Here is a 19,179-nt window from a genome sequence, read left to right on the forward strand (position 1 = left end):
GGGGGCCACTGGAGCTAGGGTCTGGGCAAGGCTGGGCCGCATCAGGTTTCCCCCCAAAAAACGCATTTATTAAAAACAGAAAAATATACAAACTTTTTCAGTGCTTTGGTTCCGATTTTCTACAAGAAAAGCTCTGATAAAACATTCCACTGTTCTCAAATATCTTAATTTTTATTTTTTCTGCACAAAATAAGATGAAAAATAAATAAACAAATCAAGAATAAAGAAAATCAATCAGTAATAACATAATAATAATAGTAAAACGGGAAATAATAAAAACTTAAGAAACCACATATAGTTAGTTGGTGGGTAGACAAATTATTTTTTTCAGATTAAAATGAACAAAGCATTATTAGAGCCCTGTAGACATGACAAAACACGACTATAGTCACATTTATACTCTTTATTTACAACATATTGCGGAACTGCAGGGTTTTGAGACACATGCTAACTCGCAAACTAGAGAGCTAGCGACCTAAACGGTAGCCTTCAAGTTATTTCCTTTGAACTTAAATAGCCAAAAACTTACCATTTCCACACGGATAGGGAGGATAACTATTAACAGTTATTTAACCTTTAACAATCATTTTTTCTGGGTACATGATACCATACAGCATCCATATCAAACTTGCGTGGGCCGCACTAACATTAAACTTTCATATCAAAGCGGGGTCTTAAACTAGTGTCCTGCGGGCCACATTTGGCCCGCGGGCCGCGTGTTTCAGGGCCCTGTGTAAGAGAGACTATAAAATAACACTGAAAAAGTGAGCAAGAGAGGAGGAAGAGATGGAGACATAACATTTTTGGCTGTGCTTAAAAGGTCACACAGTGGGCATGTAAAGATAAGAGAGCCCTCCACGGCCAGCGACTGGAGCTATCTAATCTATAGCAGGGCTTTGTAAGAAACTGTGGGAACATTCAGTGGTGATGTGAAAAGAAGTGATTTTCTACACAGAAAAAGCTGTCGCCTGGAATGTATTAATAGAGCAACACTGAAGGGAAGAGGTGCCAAACATGAGGATGCTACACAATTACTCATTCATACATACAGACCTTGTCAAATTTTGATTGACATTGTCAGAAAGATAAACAGTAATCCGTCACTGAATGTTTACAGACGTGGCCGTGATGAGTGAATTTCCACAAAGTAGGATTACTTCTTTATATGACATGAAATAACACCCATATACGTAGTCATATTTACATTCATATTACCCCAGGGGTGGGCAAACTACAGCCCGGGGGCAACATTCGGCACGCCAAATATTTAAATACCCGTTCTTTCCAAACATACAACCAGCCAATCACAGGGCACATATAGACAAACAACCATTCAAACTCACATTCATACCTATGGACAATTTGGAGTCGCCAATTAACCTAGCATGTTTTGGAATGTGGGAGGAAACCGGAGCACCCGGGGGAAACCCACGCAGAGATGGCCGAGGGTGGAATTGAACCCTGGTCCCCTAGCTGTGAGGTCTGCACGCTAACCACTCGACCGCTGTGCCGCCACTGTTAGAATTATATGTGTAAAATATATAGTAACGCTTGCCCACCCCTGAATTACCTGATCAGAAAAGTAAGGGCACTCAAGACACAAAATAAGACTTGTTCCCAATGCTTTGCAATAAATGTCTTCCTGGCATGTGGACAGGAAGTGATGTCGGTGCTTCAGAATTGAGTTTTAACTGGATTACGGCAACCACAGTAACTCGTGTTGGTATTACTATAATGATTATTATTATGGTTAGCACGCAGGCCACACAGCTAGGAGACTCAAGTTCGATTCCACCCTCGGCCATCTCTGTGTGGAGTTTGCATGTTCTCCCCGTGCATGCGTGGGTTTTCTCCGGGTACTCCGGTTTCCTCCCACATTCCAAAAACATGCTAGGTTAATTGGCGACTCCAAATTGTCCATAGGTATGAATGTGAGTGTGTATGGTTGTTTGTCTATAGGTGTACCCGCCTCTCGCCTGAAGACAGCTGGGATAGGCTCCAGCACCCCCGTGACCCTCATGAGGATAAGCAGTAGAAAATGAATGAATGAATGAATGTCTCACATAGGATGCTGGACAAAATTCCTTTAATAGGACTACTATATATTCTAGCATACCTTCATGGTAGCTGTATTATCGGAAATATAATTACTCTGGCAACGTATTTATAGATTCAAACACATCGCAAACACGATGGCTGTGTGTACTGCATGTGTGCGATTGCTCCCTTTCCTCCATCTCAAGAAGGTCTGCGTTAAGCATTTATGAGCTAATTAATGTCTGACCAAGGACTGGAAAGCTGGTGATAAGACCAGTCTCGGGCCCTCTCATTAATGTTGCATGCTCCGCTGGGGTTACACACACGCACACATGGGCACAAAGCCTCACAGACAGACACACACATACATACATACATACATACATATACAAGCCAAGTCTGTCCTCCAAAACAACAGGAACAGCACTATTCACTCATAATTAAGCAGCCTTCAAAACTCATGTCTCAGATTTCACCATTTGGGACCCTAAGAATTTAAGCTGAATATTAACAAAAAAATGTAAAAAAACAGCAAAAGCTCGACCTTGTTTATGCATACCAGAATGACAAGTAGGAATTATATTGCAGATTTAGATTGGTATTTTTTTTAGGTGGATTTTAGTTAATTTTGATAAGGGTTCTGTGCAAGGTTTTCCATCGGTGCATTGGGGCACATTCATGGAAGCACACAAATATACCGGTCTTGGTACAGTCATGGCCAAAATATTGATATGCCAAAGATGCCGACGGCTGTATGAAATAAGCTAATTTGGTTGTATTCTATAAAAACACAGGTATGCCAATATTTTGGGCTGCATGATTAACAAATTGACACTCACAGGGAAAGAAGATGTCTAGTCAACTCCTGATTAATTCATAAAATGATTAAGAATAAGCATGTCTGGATATTTTCATCTGTATCATGCATCATATCTAACAGCTTCAAGTCTCTCCTTTAGTCTTGATCATTTCCTCTTCTCCCATTCCCCTCCTCGGCATTCCTTTGCATTTGATCACTGCAGATGTTTATCTCCCATCTCCGCTCCTTCCTTCCTTCCATAACACATGACACTAAACGCTAAACTTCACATGCATGCTTTCTTTTTAAAATTGCATTTTGACCGAATTTGGCAAAACAGCACGAGGAGACATGCATCACAGAGCATCAGAATATAACTCCCCGGTCATTAGTGGGTAAATCACAACATAACAGCGAGAATGAAAGAAGTGAAAAAACCTACAAGAGGAGGATATGTGGCGAGGAAAAGCGCAGTTTGTAATAAAAATAGAGAAGTCACAGAGAGCAGCATTGTGGGCTGGTTTGCTGGAAAAGACAACTTGTTTGGAACAAAACCAATCTTTGTAAGAAGTGAAGCCAAAGTACACAGATGCACGCACCCCCCCCCCCCCCCCCCCCACCTTGAAATGAACACAAGTCAGGCCAAGCTTTACTAACACAGTGTGTGTGACTATGTGTATCTATTTGCATATGTAGCCTAGAAACCGAGGCGCACAACCCATACATGAGTGTTTGTGTATCATGGGATGCAATTTGTCTGCGTTTGCAGCAGCAAATAATTTTCATGTGTGTAACTCCCCCAGCAAAGAAGCGATGAGCCAAGCTGAAGAGAATTTTACACATTATTGCTTTTTGCTTTTTGCCAGGTCATCCCAACACAACCAAGATTAAAGTGTTAATTAAAGCATAGCAATTTATAAGTCTTCCAGCAGGCGGCGCGGCGGTCTAGTGGTTAGCGCGCAGACCTCACAGCTAGGAGACCAGGGTTCAATTCCACCCTCAGCCATCTCTGTATGTTCTCCCCGTGCATGCGTGGGTTTTCTCCGGGTACTCCGGTTTCCTCCCACATTCCAAAAACATGCTAGGTTAATTGGCGACTCCAAATTGTCCATAGGTATGAATGTGAGTGTGAATGGTTGTTTGTCTATATGTGCCCTGTGATTGGCTGGCGAACAGTCCAGGGTGTACCCCGCCTCTCGCCCGAAGAAGACAGCTGGGATAGGCTACAGCACCCCCGCGACCCTCATGAGGAAAAAGCGGTAGAAAATGAATGAATGAATGAAGTCTTCCAGCATTTCTATGAAGCTTTACTGGCAGTTTATGGAACACCCTGAACCTCCGAACAGTCTTGTTTTTCATAAATAAGTTTGCATTTATATATTGAGCACCATCAGCAGAACAACTGCCAAAAATGATGACACACACACACACACAATACATGCCATACAAGCATCACAGAGTGTGAAGCTCGACACACTCAAAGTACAGCATGTGCACTTTTTTTTACCACTTTCAGTGTTTCTCTGTGAGCTTTCTACTGCAAAATACTCCAGAATTCATCCGCACTCCTCAAATCAACCCAAAACATCAGCTTGGGTTGACAGAATTCCAAGCAAAAACAAACCAAAAAAAGAATCCATTTCCTCAATTTTGAAAGCTCCGTATTCCAATTTCATCTGTTTCTCTTTTGAGAAGCACTTTTAACTACTGTTACTGGGTGCTTTTACACTTCACTGGAGAGGACATTGCAAATGGAATCTGGGAATTATCAAGGTCAAGTCAACACTTGTTCCCATGTGTTAAGTAGTTATGATTATAAGATTTATTATTTTTTTTTAAGAGTGGCTTCAGATCCTGTAATAGCATTCACTGGTTTGTGGACATCTGTGTTCATTCATTCATTCATTTTCTACTGCTTATCCTCACGGGAGGTGCTGGAGCCTATCCCAGCTGTCTTCGGGCTGTCTTCTGGTGGCCAGCCAATCACAGGGCACATTTAGACAAACAACCATTCACACTCACATTCATACCTATGGACAATTTGGAGTGGCCAATTAACCTAGCATGTTTTTGGAATGTGGGAGGAAACCGGAAAAACCCACGCATGCATGGGAAGAACATGCAAACTCCACACGGAAATGGCCGAGGGTGGAATTGAACTTGGGTCTCCTAGCTGTGTGGCCTGCGTGCTAACCATAATAATAATCATTATAGTAATACCAACACGGGATACTGTTGTTGCCGTAATCTAGTTAAAACTCAATTCTGAAGCACCAACATCACTTCCTGTCCACACGCCAGGAAGACATTTATTGCAACGCATGAACACGAGTCTTATTTTGGAGGCGCCAATTAACCTAGCATGTTTTTGGAATGTGGGAGGAAACCGGAGTACCCGGAGAAAACCCACGCATTCACGGGGAGAACATGCAAACTCCACACAGAGATGGCCGAGGGTGGAATTGAACTCGGGTCTCCTAGCTGTGTGGCCTGCGTACTAACCACTCGACCACCGTGCAGCCGACATCTGCGTTATTCCGTGTTGTAGTGATCGTATTTGAATTTGATGGCAACACCGAGGATTTCTGCGTTTTATAGAAATAAACACATATGCATCATGAAATCATTCATAAAAAATATTATCTAACGATACTTTCACAAATGCACTAAAAATGATGCGTTACATGGACTTTTATTCAGAGGCAATGCTGATACAGGTTTTCATTTAAACTTAAACCCTCAGCTGCAAACTGTCCTGGCTTTTCTGAGCTATGCACCACAATGAGACACACCCCTTCCCAGCAGACCTCAAACTGTGCTTTAGTTACGCATACCATGAGCAATACTTCAGTTGTGTTATTCGTCCAGGAGTTGTCAGCGCAAATACATAAATAGAATAGACAGTTGAGGAAAAACTCCACAGATTTAACAGATTAACAATTCTACATATACTGTGTATGTATCAGGAACCAGGGGCCCACACACTAAGTGTAAACTAAACCACCGTATGGGCTCCACTGAGACCTCACAGAAAGTCACGTGATAAAAACAAACTTCTGTCATCGTCTGCTGACTCCATTTTTTTTCCACGCTGTCTGGTGATGCTTTTCGGCATATCAGACCCCCCTCCCCCTTGTTTCCTCAAGTGCAAATTAAATGACCCACTACTTCATGATGATGACACTATAATTTTATTGTCACTTCATTGGAGAACTGTGTTCAAGGAGACAGGGCGAGGCTGAATTTGGGGAAATTACAGTGTAAACTGTACTTATCACAAGGGGGCATGTACAGCAAAGACGGCTTCCACAGATTCCGCTCCGACACATCTACGTCAATTATGTGGCCCCATCTGGGACACATTAGGGAGGCGACATTTTTAGATATAACAACCAGCACCCGCCTTTCAGTTAGTGACAGTTAGTTAAACAGCTGAGGTCTTTAATTCCTACCTGGATATGTCTGGAGACAAGTTTAGACTCATGGTCATGGATTGCACACCGTCCTGTGGAATGGGTTACCCGCAGTGTACTGCACGCACCAACGGACTCAAATGTTCATGGCTAGTGAAGCTTGTTTTGAAAGACAGTGAGGGTAGATTGAGTGGCTAAAGTCCATCATTTCATTGGCGAATTAGTATAAAGGCAAGGCTACTGTACCTTTAAAAAAAAAAGGACAACTTAATTTTAGTAGCTTTCAGCCTAGCTTCCCAAAGAATGGGGGTTTGTGGATATAAATTAAAACAACAGCCAGAATTACACAGTGCACTTGAACGCCTCATCATATGAGGCCTGCACAGTGCAGGGAGTAAAACACAGAATAAAGGAGACAAACATAAAGTTGTTCATTGTTGTGCGAGCATTACATGAACAAATCAGTCATTTTGATGATGATCTTGTGCATTGTCAGATAGGAGACCTGAGTTCAATTCCACCCAAGGCTATTTCTGTGTGGAGTTTGCATGTCACCCCCCCCCCCGTGCATGTGTGGGTTTTCTCCGAGTGTGAATGGTTGTTTGTCTATAAGATTAAAGATTTAATTTTTATTGTGTACTGTTGACTGCATGCATTAGCTAATATACAGAATGTGTAGTCAAAAAGAAATCAAATTTGAACAATGATTTAAGCCAGATTTAACATTTCATAATAATTTAATAATTAATAGGGTCTTTCTAAATAACAAAGCGTCCATCCATACACTTATTTTTTTATGCTGCTTATCCTCACAGCTGATTTTGGACCTTGGACCGGTCGCCAGCCAATCGTGCCAATCTGCACATTCAAAGGGGAGAGATGCATCCCCCAAAAAATGAATAATGCTCTCAGATGGACACTGTCAGTGGTCTGTGGCTAAATAATTAAAGGTCTGTTTTCCGAGGAACGTGTGGGTGGATGTTGGAGCCAGGAATGGAATGGACATTGATGTGAGCTGCTTCACTGACACATTTTTGAAATAACTTTCGAATGACAAGAATAACTTTTGCCTACATCACTGAGTACCTTTGTCCAAAAAAAATGTAGATGACGTATGTGACCTCACGGTTCAGACTGCAGTAGCTTGGATATATAGAAGCTTTATATCTAAACATCTGAATTGCACCGTTCACACCGACATGAAAAAAATCTAATAAAAAACCTAATTGACCTACAGTGTGAGCACAGCCTAAACTCCAAAAGTCCAAAAAACACAAGAAGCTCCAAATTGTTTGCGATTTTACACAGATGTTCCTGCACTGAACCATCACTAACAATAGTGTTTGGATTTTTCAGGAGAGCTGCATCTTTGCGGGTTTTGGCCTCAACTTGGCCTACCAGATGTCTCTGTGTTTTTAAAGAATGAGTCACAATTTGCTTTTGGAGTCTGCTGGCTTACAGGTCATGGTCCATCCACTCAGAAACAGACAGAGTAAATGAAAAAACAACACAAATGTCTTTCTATGGTGTTGAGCTATGTCAACCCATCAGAGCGGTTCAAAAACACTTGGTTTGGGTATCTGGAACTTAAATGGATGAACGCTGTCTTCATTAGATACCTGTGTCGTATTGGAGCTTTTGGTTGAAAGTTATTGTGGTTATAGTTTGCAGTACTAACTGAATTAGAAAAGAATGCAATAATAAAAATATTGCTTAATGCAGTACCTTGAGAAACCGTCAGGTGTGCCGTGAGGAATTATCCAATATCACTTTTTATAATTAACATTTATTAACCATCATTTGCAAATATTATGTCAATAGCCGGTCTAGTGGTTAGCGCGCAGACCTCACAGCTAGGAGATCAGGGTTCAATTCCACCCTCGGTCATCTCTGTGTGGAGTTTGCATGTTCTCTCCGTGCATGCATCCGGGTACTCCGGTTTCCTCCCACATTCCAAAAACATGCTAGGTTAATTGGCCACTCCAAATTGTCCATAGGTATGAATGTGAGTGTGAATGGTTGTTTGTCTATATGTGCGCTGTGATTGGCTGGTCACCAGTCCAAGGTGTACCCCGCCTCTCGCCCAAAGACAGCTGGGATAGGCTCCAGCACCCCCCGCGACCCTCGTGAGGAAAAAGCGGTAGAAAATGAATGAATGAATGAATGTCAATAGCCATTATGTCAATAGTATACACGGACCCAAATATTCCAGTTGCATTTGGTTTATTTGCTCAAACTTTGTTCAATCTTTGTGGTGTTTTTCTTCTTCTGTAGTTTATTGGCGGTTGGCAAGCAGCTTTCGTGTGCATTAGCGCCATCTGTGGAACAGAATCTAAACCCTTCTTTACTTTATTCACAAGTGCAGTTTTATTAAAAAAGAAAATATATATATATATAAAACATGTCCTGAGTTTAATTATAAAATATTAGCAAGATTGAATTTGATCTTTTCCTGTTTTAAATTTATCCCGGGTGCGTTCTTTCAGCGCATGCTCAGATATGACGTAACACGCAGATCCAGACGTTCTTCAGTTTTAAAAATGGAGGCCAGCAATCGGCACTGGACTAAGCAAAGTTTGTTTTTGATTCAAACTAAATTTCAAGACTGGACAGACGAAAAACTGTACAATACGGAGTTATTCCGACAAGTGAAAGAATAACTCGGGGAAGCCGGTTATCACGTTACGTTGATGTTTACGTTTTACTGGGCATGCCCTATTGACTATTCTGTTTGATTTTCACGGCACATGTAGACAAGAGATTGGAATATTCCTTTCTATGGATACCATTGTTTCCCGAAAGGTCATTCGGAAAGAGAAAAAGTCATCATGTAAAAACGTGGCTACTGTGGAGTGTCTGTGGTGTAAAGACTGGCATAGCAATGTAATATTGGTCCGTGTGGCAACACCTAGCTTGTTCCTCCCATAGACTTATTGATGCATGTGTGAGGTCGTGGTGACATTTTGTAACATTTTTAGTTAGTGGTGTGCCACAAGATTTTTCCAATGTAAAAAAACGTGCCGTGGCTCAAAAAAGGTTGAAAAACACTGGCTTAATGAATACCTCCTTAATGAATACAATGAGAGTATGTTCAGATTTGCTTGGTGCTAAGCACCGAGCTTGTTGACGTATTGTTATATACAAACACAGACATCAACAGAAAAGAGCACATTCCCAATGAACAATTGTCCGCTATCCAAACTGAAGATGTATTGTTTGACAAGTGTCAGGCTGACACGGTGACAGCGGCTCAAACCACGAGACAGCGCGACGTGTTAAATCTATCATCCGACTTAACTTATGTCACATGGGTGTTTTTGTGTAGAGAACCGCAGTGTCTCGCTTTGTCGCACAAAAGAGGGATGTGTGCTACAAAAACCCACATTTCTGTTGCCTACGGCCTTGACTGCAGGAACTGCCTGTGGAACACGGCGATGAAGTCGAGTGCTAGCAAAAAGACAGATCATCATCACATCAGCCAAGGGCGTAATATTTTTATTGAAGCGGGTGTGGTTCTTTTATTGACGTTCATTTCCATGTCTGCAGTTTTTGATACATCAGCCTAGATTTGATATGTATTCTTTAGGGCTGTAAAAGTTAACACGCTAATAATGACTTCAATTCCTTTTAACACCACTGGGTGTTTTTTTTTTTTTTGACACACGATTAACTTGCGCATGTTCTGTTTGATTTTCTCAACAAGACCAAAATTATTAGTATCTACTGTGGCTGTGAGTTGAGTATCAAATGCCATAGAGAAGAGAGAATGTACTGGAGCACTGCAGGTATTTTTTAAATTGTCATTTATACAGTGATATCTTGGCATACGAGTGTTTATTTTTAGATCCAAACTGTCTCTGAGCTGATTTTTTGCTTTGAAGTGAGCGCTAAAATTTGGGTCACAAGCTTCTAGCTACCAGCAGGCATAGGGGAGGGCAGCTATTTGGTAGCTGGTCTCAGTGTGATAAAGACGGAAGTTATTATTATTCATTTATTTCGCTTATCCTCACGAGGGAGCCTATTCAAGCTGTCTTCGAGCGAGAGGCAGGGTACACCCTGGACTGGTGGCCAGCCAATCACAGGGCACATATAGACAAACAACCATTCACACTCACATTCATACCTATGGACAATTTGGAGTCGCTAATTAACCTAGCATGTTTTTTGAATGTGGGAGGAAACTGGACTACCCGGAGAGAACATGCAAACTCCACACAGAGATGGCCGAGGGTGGAATTGAACTCGGGTCTCCTAGCTGTGAGGCCTGTGTGCTAACCACTCGTTCACCGTGCAGCCCGATACCACAATATAAATAAAAAAACAGAACCGATGTATTTTTTAATTCACTACTTTTTGAAATCAACCCTGGACTGGTCACCAGCCAACCACAGGGCACATATAGACAAACAACCATTCACACTCACATTCATACCTATGGACAATTTGGAGTCGCTAATTAACCTAGCATGTTTTTGGAATGTGGGAGGAAACCGGAGTACCCGGACAAAAAACCCACGCATGAACGGGGAGAACATGCACACTCCACACAGAGATGGCCAAGGGTGGAATTGAACTCGGGTCTTCTAGCTGTGAGGCCTGTGCAACACCGTGCAGCCGGATTCTGATTTGCTATTGATAATAATGAAGAAAGACAGCTTTATGCTCTGCAAAGTACTCCTTGTCGCTTTTCCCACTCCCCATCTTTCTCCCACATACTAGCTATAGCTCATACCTATGGGACTAGCTCAGGATGACCCAAGGAGAAAACATCTGACACTGAAAAATTCAAACCTGACCCCAAGCGTGCTGGTTGGAGTCAGTGTGGAAAGACCAACCTGACTTACCAGGTAAGAACCATAAATAAGGACTGGAACCTAACAGCTAAGAAATATTGTTCTCTATTGTCAGTTCATAATTACCCCCAATCGGGGGGCTCTAATGGGCGGCTATTTCCTCTGTTCACAGCACAACAAAAATAGATATGCCGTGTGTGGCACATGAACCAGATCGAAAACAGAGCAATCAAACCACATTTTCCAAAATATGAGAACTTTTTCCACAGACGGAGGTAACAGACTAAACATGATGGAAAACATAAGAGGAGGTGTGGAACCAAATCAAATTAGCTTTTCCACTAATGCTACGGCTCAGCTGCACATCTCATTTCCTGATTAACCCTCGCAAGAGCGCTACGGCCGCTCCACATCCCATGAATCTCCAATCCATCTCCTCTTGTGTAATGAATGTTACAGGACCAAAAGGCCACCACCCCCTCAACCAAATGAACTCAAATCGAGGCCACAAAGTGAAGCGATGGTAAAATGAGATAGGTGAAGAACAACATCTGGGTCCTCTTTGATCACTGACATGGGAGAGAAAAAGAATTTTAAAAAAAGCCTGAATATATTTCTTTCTATTCCGTGTGTATATGCTATGTGTTATCAAGAATGACTCAGGGGTGATGCAGTCATCCGCTGTTGAAAATTCACGACTAATTTCCTCCCTTGTACAGTATATATCACATAGTTCAACAAGACAATAATAACGTTTGTAGCAAACTTACAGACACAGCTATTCTCCATTCCCACCAAACATGTCTGCCAAAGTGCTATTTTAGCACAACGTCATGATTTCTTCATAAAAATAATGCACATCAGTGCCAATTGCATGGTTTAGCCAATAAAACAGCACATTAGGAGAGGTTATGGCTTTCATAGAAGGAATAGGAGATGCTTTACTGGCAAGAATCTTCTACAAAAATGCATGACATTAACATGCGTGGTTTGGCTGACACAAGCTGAGGTCCACATGCTGGTATCACCCCCCCAACCCCCACTCCGAACATTATTCCATTTTCACTTCCTTTTGCCAATCCTTTATGGCAGGGGTCTCAAACTCAATTTACTTGGGGGCCACTAGAGCTCGTGTCTGGGTGAGACTGGGCCACATCAGGTTTTTCCAAAAAAACGCATTTATTTAAAAAAAAAAAATTTTTACTTCACTTTGGTTCCAATTTTCTAAATTTAGGGGTGCTATATCATGTCTAGAGAGCTCTAATAATGTTTTTTAAAAAGTAATGAACAGGTTTTCTCTGCTCTACTACAAAAATATTCAATTTATTAACGTTGAATCCTATATTGTGGAAATTCATTTAACGCAGTCGGGTGGACGACTGCAGAGCAAAATTCAGGAATCGGTGTTTTGGGGTCCCCTGAAAGGGTATTCTTTGCAAATGGCTTCCATAGTTGGAAAATCTGATAACGCCAGCTTGTTCTTTCGGTGTAGACAAGTGTAAAAGTGACTGTAGGGGTGTTATTTAATGTCTTGAGGGCTCTAATAATGTAAAAAAACATTTAGAACAGGGGTCTCAAACTCAATTTACTTGGGGGCCACTGGAGGTCGGATCTAGGTGAGACTGGGCCGCATCAGGTTTTCCAAAAAAAACAAAAAAACGTATTTATTAAAAACATTTTTTTTTTTAAATCTTCGCCTTGGTTCCAATTTTCTACAATAAAAGCTCTGATAAAACATTCCACTGTTCTCAAATATCTTACTTTTTATTTTTCTACACAAAATAAGATGAAAATTAATAAACAAATCAAGAATAAAGAAAATCAATCAATCAGTAATAAATAAATATAATAATAATAATAAAACGGCAAATAATAAAAACTTAAGAAACCACATATAGTTGGTGGGTAGACAAATTATTTTTTTCAGATTAAAATGAACAAAGCAATATTAGAGCCCTGTAGACATGACAAAACACGACTATAGTCACATTTATACTCTTTTTATTTACAACATATTGCGCAACTGCAGGGTCTTGAGACACATGCTAACTCGCAAACTAGAGAGCTAGCAACCTAAACGGTAGCCCTTTAAGTTATTTCTTAAATAGCCAAAAACTTACCACTTCCACACGGATAGGGAGGATAACTATTAACAGTTATTTAACCTTTAACATGAACATTAATCAAACATAATAATTTTTTCTGGGTACATGATACCATACAGCATCTATATCAAACTTGCGTGAGCCGCACTAACATTAAACTTTCATATCAAGGCGGGGGCCTTAAACTAGTGTCCTGCGGGCCACATTTGGCCCACGGGCCGCATGTTTGAGACCCCTGCTTTATGGTTTCATGATTTCCAGCATGGTCCATTTTTCTCTCCTGTTCTGATCCATTGGCCTCAATCCTCTTATTCCCAAACCACTCCATATCTGTCTTCCTGCCACTCCATCTTGCTCTCACACTGCTCCTCACTAATCACTCCCATCGCTCTCTGGTGAAGAGGGAGGAAGCGGGCTCTCATGTTTGACGGACGGACCCTGAGTGCCGAGAGAGACGTCCTCCGTGGTGAGCGTTATCACTGGCCAAGCTTGGCAGCCTTTTGTGTGACAACCTCTGGTAGTCTCCTGAGTTCCAGCTCTGCGTTTTATAGTATCCACATGTGTGCAGATTTAAACACATGAGGCGAAGGCAGCCTGATAAAGTACCCAAGCCCAGGAAGCAGTAATTAGTCTCAAATTAAGCTGGTTCTTTTTTGGAACTGACCTTCATATGTCATTCAGTGAGTTCAGAAGGGCAACACAACTGACCTGCTGCGTCTTATCTTGCTTCATGTTTTTATTGCTAATTGTTTTTTACTTAGCACAGTTACAAAAAAAATGTTGGTGTGGATGTGGATAGACCTTTGAGTCATTTTTGGTACAGTGAATGAATGAATTCTGACTATAAAATTTAATTAATTTTTATTTTTCTGCACAAAATAAGATGAAAAATAAATCAACAAATCAAGAATAAAGAAAATCAATCAATCAGTAATAAATAAATATAATAATAATAAAACAGCAAATAATAAAAAACACATAGTTGGTGGGTAGACAAATTATTTTTTTCAGATTAAAATGAACAAAGCATTATTAGAGCCCTGTAGACATGACAAAACACGACTATAGTCACATTTATACTCTTTTTATTTACAACATATTGCACAACTGCAGGGTCTTGAGACACATGCTAACTCGCAAACTAGAGAGCTAGCGACCTAAACGGTAGCCTTCAAGTTATTTCCTTTAAACTTAAATAGCTAAAAACTTACCACTTCCACACGGATAGGGAGGATAACTATTAACAGTTATTTAACCTTTAACATGAACATTAATCAAACGTAATAATTTTTTCTGGGTGCATGATACCATACAGCATCCATAGTAAACTTGCGCAGGCCGCACTAACATTAAACTTTTATATCAAGGCGGGGGGCCTCAAACTAGTGTCCTGCGGGCCACATTTGGCCCACGGGACCAAGGCCGGCCCATCACTATATTTTCAGTTTCTGTTATGTGGCCCTGTAGGAAAACTAATTGCCGACATCTGTCCTATTGATTGCTAACTAATGGATTTGTTTTATATGACAACAGAGGACCAACATTTTTTTTTTATCATTGCACCTGAAAGCTTCCCGCGGCCCGCTGGTTGGGGACCCCATATTTAGACAAAATCTCAAGAATTTAGTTACTTTCCACTGTGTTCCTGTAAATGATAATCATGACCTCAAATGACGGCCGTATCAGAAGTATCAATGTCGTGCTTTAAAAAGATCTGGTATTGGAAGTATTGATATTTTAGTATCGATCCGTAAATCATGAATTCATACCAGACTCGAAAAAAGTGAATACCGACCCCAAGCGTGCCAACACCTGGTTTCCGTGCCTACACTCAAGCACAGTACATGGTCCCCGAGCACGAATGGAAGATTCTGATTCTGATTCCGCCAGTTCCAAGCCACTGGTACGATAAAACTGGCCTCTGTCTGAGGTTTCCATTAGCATAGACATGAATGCCCGATAAGTTACTACATAAAGATCATTGATCATCAATGCAGGGCAAAGTTGATACGCGACTGTGAGCCAGCTTTCTTGACATTGATCGCCCGGCTGCAGGCAGGAGTTCTGCCAGCTAGAAGACGAACCGGGGGGGTGGGTGTTTGAGGAGGCCACTCACCAAATCAATTGCCACACTCACTTGCCTGAGGAGCAACTAAACATCCACTTGCATTCATCATCTAACCCTGTAGTTTCAAGCCCCCCTTTTCAGCTCGACTTCAAACACTTAGCCTATTTCTACTTTAGTGAGCTCAGCAGAATTTATCCCCTTTTTCCCTGGAGGGGAAATAGAAGAGTGGTGTGTTTGTGCAAAGGTCTGGAAGGAAGTAGTAATAGGATGACATGGCAGGTCTTCCAACAACTGTCGACAAATCATTTTGTCGAGTAATTCAACTAGCGATTTGATTTTTCCAGTGCTCATAAAACCACAGTTTGTGTCCAAGTAACACATTCGTTGTAGTCGTTGTGTGTGAGCTTACAGCCCAGGTGCAGAGAATCTGTGCGATGCATGCGGCGCAGGAAGACTGCAAGACGCTGCAGGACATGCTCTGTACTAAATCCACTTTTTTTTTTTTTTCTTTTACCAGCTTCTCACACGAGGGTGCCATCAACAAAAGCTGGCAGCATGTCTGTGTGGAATGCACTATGGCAATTTACAGACACACGGTCAACAAAGACTGCTGAGCCAGCGCTGGATCTCGCACATGTAAACTGCTCTTAAACTTAGCACATCTGACATGAGTTGAGGGTGAACACAAACACACTTGAGTACACCTACTTTGAATGATGTGATAAAAAATGTCCTTATACAGGCATGCGTCCATGCAGGCCCACACACCAGTCGTGGTTTGGACCATGGAAAGCAAAACACCCACAATACACACAGTTTGCGGGACAATAGTGCAAACGGCACCTAATATAGGTGTCAGGGTTAAAAATAAAAAAAAAAAAAGAAGAGAAGGCATGTGGCGCAGCTGTGAGATGCAGGGAGGTTTGTGTGCTGTCAGCCTACTTGAATCACAACAGCTGACATGACAAGGTGTTGCCTCTCAACCGCCTTTTCCTCTTGTCATTCCAGTCTTCCACTTCCTTTCCTGCCACTGCCATTCAAAGGAAATCCAGGAATATCCTCTTTTGTACCTCTTATCTCCTTACACATATCGTATCACTAGATAGAGAGATAAAACCACCCTCCGAGAATTATGCGTTTGCAGCCCAGCAAAGTAATACAAGGGTAACCAAAAACAGAGGATTCAAGTGTCTCTTTTACAAAGTTGTCACTCAGTCGTAATTCACAGGGACAATCACAGAAAAAGAGCAGAGACTCTTTATGGTCACACAGATACGCACCGACGCAAGAACATGTGTGCAACTTTTATTGCCCAATTTATTCCAATATGCAAACCATGCCTGATAAAACATACAAATCCGCCACTAAATTGTCATGATAGGTTCCAATCAATCACCGGGAACGGCGGGCGCACAATTCTGCACCATAGATTCCAAAAACCAGCATCCACAAATCAGCAGCTAAACTAAAAGAATGAAAATGTTTCAAAGTTACTCACCCCCTTGCGGCTTCCCACCCCTACTGCCCGTGCAAGGAATGAGGACAAGAGGGGCAGCAGCCTGAAGCTGAACACTTTCAACGGCTTTCCCTAATTGAAAAAGTCTGTTTTCATGTCTCAGAACAGTGCGAGAGAGGAGTGGGAAAATAAAACGATGGCCATGGGCTGAGGAGGTGCAGAAGAGGAGAGGAGCAATCCCCGCAGCAGTGGGTGAGAGCACGGAAGAGACCCAAAAAGGAAGTAAGGGACCGACAAGAGTTTTTCAACACATGAATGCAATCAGAGGTGACCACCAAGCTTGGTTGCTGAGAGGGCAAACAGCCCACAATGTGGACCCCTCCCACAGCCTGCCAACTGCAGTCAGCATGTTTGCCTTTGTGACGCTTCTCTTTCATGCATGTAGCCCATAAAAGTCTAGGCTACTTTCTTAGCATATACAATACATAAAATGTTATATCTGGTCCGCAAATCTTACAATACTTTAAGTACAAATACAAATGTACAATTTTGGAGCATATTGTGGACATTCTGAAATAGTTACTATATAATAACAAGGTCGTTGCTTAGTCCGCATCACATGCAGTGATCCGATCTTTGACTTGACTTAGTTTGACTTTGATATTTATTGCATTAGCCAAATAAATCAAAGTGCCAAAAATGTAAATACTTAGTCTGTTCTTCAAACTTCATACTCAAAATAACTTGCCACTATAATGTTTCTTGTATGGTTTTCTGGAATCATTCAGATTTTACCCATAATCCCACACAGTGTCATACAGCATGGGATCCACAATGTAGAGGACAAGAAAACAGCAAATGCGGTTGCGGTTGTCAAGAGAAATTCAACCATAATTACCTAATGTTACTTATTTTTTTTATTATTTAAAAAGACCACATGAATGCATAAGCTTAAAAGACTTTTGTGCAGAACACTGACTCATACAGTTCTGTGTGTTTTCCACACTGCAACTCAATATTTGAGCCCGAAGGCAGTGTTATTTGAGTTAAAGTATGCAACTGTTGAACCCGATGTGCAATGACGGAAAACCAAGGACAGTGCTAGTGTGGTATTCCCCCTACAGCAGTCAATCAGTCTTCCCTCCTGTACTCCGAGCCACAGGGTCAGCGGTCTATGGAAACATCTGCTAGAGCACTTCTGGAACCCTGTCGAACTATTCTGTAGGTAGAAGATACCTTAAATCGGTGCAAGTTACATGTGACCTTGTGAAGTCTTTGGATACTAAATCCATGGTCGGAAATGGGTCACTCCTCTTATCCTTTTCCGCCAGTCATATGTCAAACAAATACCGGCGGAGCAGTGGAAAGGAAGATAGATCTCTGCACAGTAGGTACAAGGTTGAAGTTTTTGGAAGCGTCCACAACGTTGATGTGGGGCAGATTTCTAATAACTTCCTCAAACGGCCTCTCACTGGCGAGCTGACTGCAGTGAAGCACTGTTAGGCAGCCAAAACTCAGAGCTGAGAGTCTTGAAAGATTTGTAGCAGACCAACGCAGGACTGCAGTCCATTAATGAGGACTCTCTCCAGTCCAGACCACAAAGGCATCTGTTGTGTCTAAATATGCCAGAATGTTAGTGCCATGTAACGTAATTAAAGTTTTGCCATTATGATTCCTTCCATGCCATTTGCCCTAACTAGGGCAGTAGGGGTATGCTGGAGCCTATCCTAGTAGCTGACTTTGTGCGAGAGGCAGGGTACACCCTGGACTGGTCGGGTTGATGGTTCCATTGTGTAAGAACCGAAAGGTTCCAATAAATTGACCAGTACTTACCTCTCGTCTACATCATTTTGTTAGAAATTGGTCTTGTACATTTTACATAGACCTCACAGCTTGGAGACCAGAGTTCAATTCCACCCTTGGCCATCTCTGTGTGGAGTTTGCATGTTCTCCCCGTGCATGCGTGGATTTTCTCCGGGTACTCCGGTTTCCTCCCACATTCCAAAAACATGCTAGGTTAATTTAGCGACTCCAAATTGTCCATAGGTATGAATGTGAGTGTGAATGGTTGTTTGTCTATATGTGCCCTGTGATTGGCTGGCGACCAGTTCAGGGTGTACCCCGCCTCTCACCTGAAGACAGCTGGGATAGGCTCCAGCATCCCCGATGAATGAATGAATGAATGAATATTTTACATAATCCTACCAACTGTACTTGATGATTATATTATTTGCAGTTTTACAATATCAAAACAGGAGCAACAAAACTAGTGGTGTGCAATAAATATATTTGTCGTAAACATGTGTGAATATCATCAAGTGCCAGGACTGAGTATATGTAAATGTCACGAGTGCTTGATGGATGCAAGAAATGGTTGTCCGATCTATATCGATATCAGTGAATAACACACATAGTGACAGTGAATTGCTGGACAATACAGATAAAAAAATTGTGTCATGTCAAGATGGCATAAGACTTTTGTACACTATTTTACGGCTAGCATATATT

General features: G+C 41.6%; 1 protein-coding gene across 3 annotated transcripts in view; it reads right to left on the bottom strand.

Annotated features, from left to right (window-relative positions):
- prickle2b (prickle homolog 2b) overlaps positions 1 to 19,179 on the bottom strand; it is a 91,545-nt gene that overhangs the window by 47,938 nt on the left and 24,428 nt on the right. Inside the window, exon 1 of one of the 3 annotated variants that reach the window (XM_058074547.2) lies at positions 16,714 to 17,139. The exons of the other annotated variants lie outside the window; for them this stretch is intronic. The gene's annotated coding sequence lies outside the window, so the exon portion shown is untranslated. Of the gene's footprint in view, positions 1 to 16,713; positions 17,140 to 19,179 lie in introns of those variants that run through there. 3 annotated transcript variants of the gene reach the window in all.

The sequence above is a fragment of the Doryrhamphus excisus genome, linkage group LG11 (assembly GCF_037039965.1).
Source record: "Doryrhamphus excisus strain RoL-2023G ecotype Guam linkage group LG11, RoL_Dexc_Guam_v1.1, whole genome shotgun sequence".
Lineage (NCBI taxonomy): Eukaryota > Metazoa > Chordata > Actinopteri > Syngnathiformes > Syngnathidae > Doryrhamphus > Doryrhamphus excisus.